This window comes from Patella vulgata, chromosome 7 (assembly GCF_932274485.2).
Source record: "Patella vulgata chromosome 7, xgPatVulg1.2, whole genome shotgun sequence".
In the NCBI taxonomy this organism is placed as follows: Eukaryota; Metazoa; Mollusca; class Gastropoda; family Patellidae; genus Patella; species Patella vulgata.
The window spans coordinates 33913304-33921072 of NC_065885.2; the positions used below are offsets into that span (position 1 = coordinate 33913304).

The 7769-nt window shown below is 37.6% G+C and overlaps 1 long non-coding RNA gene across 1 annotated transcript; it reads left to right on the plus strand.

The window, feature by feature from the left end:
- The first annotated feature begins 465 nt into the window (after window positions 1-465).
- On the plus strand, window positions 466-7382 carry LOC126827362 (uncharacterized). Its single transcript, XR_007682677.2, has 6 exons — window positions 466-591; window positions 2575-2680; window positions 3597-3608; window positions 4673-4702; window positions 6478-6632; window positions 7059-7382. It is a non-coding gene; the product is annotated as an uncharacterized LOC126827362 (long non-coding RNA).
- The last annotated feature ends 387 nt before the right edge of the window (window positions 7383-7769 follow it).

Genomic DNA, 7769 nt, shown 5'->3' on the forward strand with positions numbered 1-7769 from the left:
CCTCTCTATCTCTCTCTTACCGAGCGACGGGTCTTCTTGATTTAGTACACATTTCTTTTTTTGTGCCTAGGGTCTGTTTGCACCATCTTTGACAGGTCAAAGGTTTAGTTGTGTCCACACTAGTACGTATGCTAGAGACTGTACATACAACTGTGATAGTAACGTCAATAGGTAATTCGATCATCAACACTGTCCTTAATATACATAGAGTACCCAGCCGCATGTCAAGTCACATTGGACTACTTACGAAATACTATCACTAGGGTAGGATATTTGATATTGCGTAATGTTATGTTTCGGTATTTATTGATGGAGCTATATTATGTGCGAGTGCCCATAGCAACATATGTAAATATCAGCTCCAACATTATCAATGCTCTGTTTTATAAAATCTTCCTACAGTGCCCATAACGACATATGTAATTATCATCTCCAACATATATATCAATGTTCTGATTTATCAAACCTTCCTACAGTTACTATAAGGAATTAACCGAATACTGAGAACAACTTTTCCTATTGTTACAGCAATGAGATGGTGGGGTATATTATGTATGTTGACTATGCTGGCCTTTTTATTATTTATAGAAGGTAAGTAATTATATGTTTATCATACAGATCATAACCACAAACTATACATGGGCCCATTTGATTTAATGATCGGTGAGCACGGGTTATAATAACTTAAAGATACATTATGTAAGATTTAGATGAAGAACTAGCCATTCTTGCTATAATAGTTCGAAAGTTGATGTAAAAAGAATAATTTGAAAATTTCATTCAAATTACTCAATTGCAAGCGAAGATATTAGCCTTTGAAGGATTGAAAGACGTGTGCAATAATTTCAACCACCGTACTGGTTGATCCAAGCTCAGTCTCGGTCCTCCATATTTGATTAAATCAAAGTATCGCTGAACCATTCTAATCTATTTAATATCGGAGAAATCTGATGCCATCGAGAGTTGATTAAGGCCTGGATCAGTTAATTAATGTCTAATTAATACTTTAGAAAACATTTCAGGCCTAAAGAAAGACCTGCAATAGGCAGATTTAGCTCTTGCATAATGCATGTTTAAGTAATCAGAGTATTGTTCTGAAGATCGTTCCACGCACTGCAACTGACGAGATGAACATATCGAAATAATTGGGGGTTGGGGGGGGGGGGGCACCACCAAAGTTAGTGTTCTTGATATAAATATTTGCACTTGCTAAGATTATGGAACTTCATTTCATAACTGCAAAAATTATAATGATGACAAACGGTGTAAACAGGTTGGACGTCTGAGGTACGGTGGGATTTTGTTTGTTACCCGGCAATCTATGTTGTAAAGAGGGGTTTGAAATTGCGAATTTAAACTATAATATTGTGAACGCTTACACATGCATTATGTAAGATTTAGATAAAGAGCTGACATAATAGTTAAATAAAACAGGTAATAACAAGGGAATGTGTTGTAAATTCCGGTAAAATTATTGAGCAGGAGTTGTCTTCGATTGCAGAACAGTTTTGTTACGATAATAAACAAAGTCTAGATTATCCATTTTTAAATCAAATCATTAACCGCAAATAGTATTTAAATTTGTTGAAAATCTAAAGCATCTGATGGCATTGAGAACTGATTATGGTCTTTGCAAGTTAATAAATGCCTGATTAATAATTTATATAAAATATAAGGTATAAATAAAGACCTGCAATAGGCAGATTTAGCTCTTGAATAACACCCCGTTAATCTCTAAGTATAATGATCAACATTCGACATACTTTGAGGGTGATATAAACAAGCCGGCGTCCTCTAAAAGTGTTGGATAAAATTTCCATGGAAACACCTGGATCTTGTGTTCGCACGTAAAAGAGGGAATTCGGTCGAAGTGCCGCTGTACGAGCAATATTTCTTTTCTCTCGCACCCGTCTTCATCAACCGGGTTGGTGTAAAAAAAAAGCGGGCCTTTGAACCCCATTTAATTTCATTTCTATATGTAATGTAGTATTTATGTTCTAATCATTAACTCAGTACAACCACAGCTGTATGTAATATATTATTTAAAAGAGGCAAGTCTTTAACTCAGTGTTATCCACAGTCAATTTAAATTAACATTAATGTTGTTATCTTACCGTGAAAAGATGGGCTTCTGGTGTGCAATATTTAAGATAAATAAACATTTTAAAATTGGCATGTCAGAATGCTTTCGGGCACCTTTTTTAGTGAAGCGACTCGATGGACGAGGCTAAATATATTCCACAGGAGAATACTACCTGTGTAGACTGGAATAACTGGACGCCAAATACTGCCACTTAATTTGGACTCTTCGCGTATTTCGCCGAACATAATTGATTAGAAATTGCAGTAAAAACAGAAACGATTATATGTAGCCTTAATAAGGTTATATACATATTACATTATTATATGCGTTTCGACCCTTAGCGATTTAGCTCCTTTACGTCATGTTTTTTTTCATTAACTGTATATAACAGCAACAATGCGTAATATAGTATTAAAATTGTGTCCCAATCATTAACTTGAACAGCAGCTGTATGTAAGGTGTATTTAAAGCGTTTTCTAATCATTAACTAGGTACAACTGCAGCAATATGTAATATAGAAGCTATACGGGGACCCCAATACCAGACGTGTCTCCTAGGTTGTTGTAAAACATCTACAAACAAAACCAAATGCTGTTCGTAAGTATGCCACATACATTTTTGCTCGAATTTACTATAAACAAAAATAGTAATCTGCAGATTACTGGCCGAAACTATGTTATTCTTTTGCCCTAGAAATTGTATCTTAACTTATACAAAAGCAAGTCACGGAGCAATTTCCTGAAAAACACCAATGGGGCTCACACAAGACAAAACTATGAGGATACAAGCAGCACTTGTTATGTGTTGATCTAATGGATAGCGTTTGTGAGAACACTGGGAGAATTAAACTCCAGTAGACACTGCGATGAAACGGCGGGATATCGGAATTTACTTAGCCATCTAGAATTTCTTATGTGTTCACCTGAAAACGACAGGGAAAAAAATCGATTTTACTTAGGCCTCGATAATTATTGTTACATGGACAACGACTAACGACAAATACAAAATAAAAATGGATTCTTTTTCAATCAAGTCAAGAGAGGGATTTGTAGCTAACTTTTGATAGATAAATTAGTTTGAATATGTCCAAATATACCATCAAATCACAGAGTTTGTTCGTACAGAGAAGGTTTCGTTAATATAACCCTGATCGATGACCAGGAATAGCTCTTAGTATGATCTTTGGGCACTCAATTGGAAGCTTTCTTTGTACTAATAGTAAACAAAGCATGTCTTTATTGTCATAAAATACAAAATCGACCCGGGCCTGTTATGCGTAAGCGATGGCGGGGAAAATGGTATAATCTTATTTCAGTTCAGATGGAGGGTTGGATCTATGGGGTGTGCTTCTGAATACTCTCTCTCTCTCTCTCTCTCTCTCTCTCTCTTTCTCTCTCTCTCTTATTTTTTGTTATACATTTGAGTATTTTAATAAAATATAAATCTTGCTATCGTATGAAATAAACAGGGAATATTCTTATATTAAATTATTTTCTTTGTTTTCCCTTTACAGAAAACCGTTTGAGTAAGTATATGTTTTCGATTAAATAAATAACGAAACGAATATTATGGGACCGAGCACATTCGTTTGAACCAATCCGAATAAACACGGGGCCACATACTTACCAAATTTGGTTGGCATACTTCAGATGTTCCGGAAAAAGAGAAGTTGATAAAGTAAAACAAAGGTGACTGACGGACGATGGTCACGAGGTGTGACTTGAGGCTTTCGGCTCGATAGGCTGTCAAACATATTAGCTAAACCCAATTTAACACTGAGAAAATTACCTAAACCCAATTTAACACTGAGAAAATATATTGTTCATAAAAAGGGAGGCGCAGTATGCTTAATATTGTCCACATACCAGATACCTCATGTCTTTCCACGTAGGCCTACAGTCGTGCGGAATTGCAACTCTTCTGCGTTTTAGTCATCACTCGAAATCAAACTGTATTGCATTATTTTGTAAAGCCCCGTCTCCACATGGGTAATCCATTGTATTCCCAAGTCGTTCGCAAGTATTCGCCAGATTCCCAAGGGCACTCATAAGTATTTACAAAGAATTGGTAAGAAATTTACAAGCATTGCTAAACAATTGTAAGGCCTCACTATTTATTTAATTATTCCTTCAGACATCTTGTCATTTTCGGAGAATTGGCGGCAAACTTCAAATTGTCATAATCGCTAGAATATTCTTTATTATGGGAGAGAAGCATAGAAGGTATTGATATGTATGGAAGCCTATAACTACCATTCGTAATTTTCTACTTTTCGCCTTGCAGAACGCGAAAGTCGAAAATATAGCTAAAATCGACTTGCAATTTGGCTTGTGTTGCGTAATGTCGACTTTGTCATATTTTTGCCTTTATTCGTGTCAGTAAGAAGGCGCCGACACTCATACCAAGCCAAAATGCAACCCGAAAAGTAGAAATTAGGAAATTAACACACCGCGATTTTAGCGACCTATCATTTTGGCGAAAAGTACAAATTGCGAATGGTAGCTATAGACTTCCATACATATAGATTACGTAATGATATAGGTTACGTACTGACCCTATTGCTGTAAATTATGCCTATTATGATTACAGGTCTGCAAAAGACGAATCAGGATCCCTCATGTAAGTTAGTATTAAAATTCATTGATTACCGCCAAGTGAGAGCGACGGAGATATTTGTACATACAATTACTACCATAAATAATAATAATAAAAAAATACATTTTAAAATTCAATTCTAAAGATTTAATTTTCCACGAACATAGGTGTGGAAATCTCAGTGTACCACATGAAATGTTTGTTTTTAATAGAAAATAAAGTATTAACTATACTCAGCCAAATCAAAAACTTGACACTGATGAATTTCAACAAATTTTTTTTCTGGTAAGTCAAATAAATTTTAAAGTGTTTCTAACGATAGTAAGTAGTAAGAAGCCTTTAATTTCATAAAATTGAGCATATAAAGAGGAAAAACCTGAAAAACACGTGCAAACACAAACTCGTGAGGTCAATCGATGCAAGTTTGCTTAAACTAAACACGCACACGTAACTTGAACTGGAAAAACAAATTAAAATTGTTATTTTCATCTTTGTTAGAAAATGCCGCGCCTTTCAAATGTAGAACGTCTACGTGCTATAGGTAGGCTCTATGCTGGTCAGTCTGTGGTCACTGTTGCAAGAGCCTTTAATTGTTCACGCCAGACAATAATTAATCGTAGAATGAGAGTGCTTCAAACTGGAACTATTGCCGACCGCCCAAGGGCGGGAGCGCCACGTGTGACGTCACTCCAGGAAGATCAAGCAATACGATTACGTCATCTTAGAAACAGATTTGTCACTGCAACCTCCACAAGTAGAGAGATGTTTGGTGGAAGGGTAACTGCACAAACTGTTCGAAATCGCTTGCAGGCCTCTGGTCTTCGAGCTCGGAGGCCCTATAATGGACCAATATTGACACCTCTTCATCGCCGTAACCGACTTGTGTGGGCCACAAGACATAAGATTTACTCAAAGACAGCGGAATTCGGTTGTCTTTAGTGACGAATCTAGATTCACTTTGAGATTTGCCGATGGCAGGGTCCGAGTGTACCGCAGACGAGGTGAACGTTACGCTCAAGTATGCGTCAGAGAAGTTGACCGATTTTGTGGCGGCAGCGTCATGGTTTGAGGTTCTTTTTGTGCACATGGACGTTCTCCTCTTGTTGTTGTCCAAGGGAACTTAAATGCTGTCCAGTACAAGGATCAGATTTTGCAACCTGTTCTTCTTCCGTTTATGCAAAGACATGGGCCTGGACTAACGTTTCAACAAGACAATGCTCGACCCCATACAGCAATTGCTACCCAGAATTTTTTAAGAAATGCCGGTGTCCAAGTCCTGCTGAGCAGTGGCGACGTCATCCTTGGGTAGTGTTTACTAATGTTCTGAGATCCATGAGAAGACGTTGTGTGGCAGTACGAGACGCTAGAGGAGGCCACAACCGTTACTAAACACTTTATTCCGATTGTTTTCCAAGTCTGTGAATTTCATTTTGGGGGGTACTGTGACATCACGAACGTTATCAATGTCAAGGACTTTCGGCGAGACGTATTCTTGCTTTCTGTTGATGTCAAGGTCGTCTGTGCACAACATAACACTAAAATAGTTGCCTTAAACCAAATATTAAAAATCTAGTCCCAAAAATGCCGAGTGTCAAGTTTTTAATTTGGCTGAGTATATAATGATTTATTTATAGCCTGGCGTTTTCACTCTTTTAGCATCTTCTTGACTATAACAATAATAGCATTTCGATTTTATTCTCCTGTATGTTACGCCCCAAAATGACTGTACTTATTGGCATTATTTTGGAGACGTACCATATCGATATTTTGCTGCTTTAACGCTGCCATTTTTATTGCAGAGGTGCATATGTGTTCGCTGGCATAGTTGTTACCGTGTTTGTAATTGGAACTGCATACTTTTTGTACTACAGCTATTGTAAAAAGAAATCTGATCCTCAAGGGAAACAAACTTCGCCAGATAAAACTAGCACCCCGGAAAAAAAATCAGAATCAGGTAGGTTGATTGTGCAGCCCGGCGTTTTTATTTACACAAAACTTCACCCCTATCACATATATTACACGATTATCATATAATATACCTTGGCCTGTCCCCGGTGATGTGAAATGGTGCGTAAAGTTCCACTTTTATTTACCAACAGGGCTAATGAAGACGGGTATTTCGCCCAGATAGTGACGTTTCCGGTTCGTCTTCATTTAATTCCACCTGTAAGGATTATTTTACGTGCACGCCAATGCGTACTACGACTAGACGCTTTTTTCAGAGCTGCAAATTTCGCGGCAAACGCCGGGATATAAGACAGGACTTTCTATAGTTACTGGGCCAGCGCCACACCCACCGTGAATCCCAGCCCTATTAGAAAAGTTTCATTATTATTTTATTTAAAGAGGCCGCAATTCGATTATATTTGAATGGTTTCAGATTCTGAAAACGAATATGAGTGTGAAGGGGAACGTCGCTGGTTTAAAAGAATGCAAAACCGGAAGGTAAATCCAATACAAAACCAGACGGTAAATCCAAGGCACTCCCAAGGACAGGTTCAAGACCCGGTGAATTACGTGTCCAAAAAAGAAATGTCAGAAGAACCACATTTATATCCGCCGCCTGCATATGCGGCTTTATATAATTCAACAACAGACACCCCAGTTCTGGAAGATTGCCCACGTGTAGCGACGCCAAATAAAACAATACGTTTTGAACTCGAAGAAGACTGATCAACTGTGGTTTTTTTTCATTGCTATTTTGATATTTGTATATTCGCTAAAGATGAACCACCACTGATTTGGAGAATTAACATAGCTAACACGATGTTTGTTGTAGTTTTGTATATAAATCACTAGGCTATCGTGACATTAACCCCGAGATGATAAGGGTGTTGGGGTCGAATGGTTAACTCGTGGTCGTTGGATCATAAAGTTTGTTATTTAGTCAAGTAGTGTGGTTTCGATTCCCCGCTTGAATACAACACAAGGAGTAGCGACATCTGTCCAGCCTCGTGGGTTTTCTGCGGGTCCCCCGGTTTCCTCTCACTGCTAAAGAGAGAGAGAGAGAAATGGGGTTTAACGTCCACTCGACACAAACTAGGTCATTTCGGGACTAACATATGGTTTAATTTTATTTACATAATTCGCT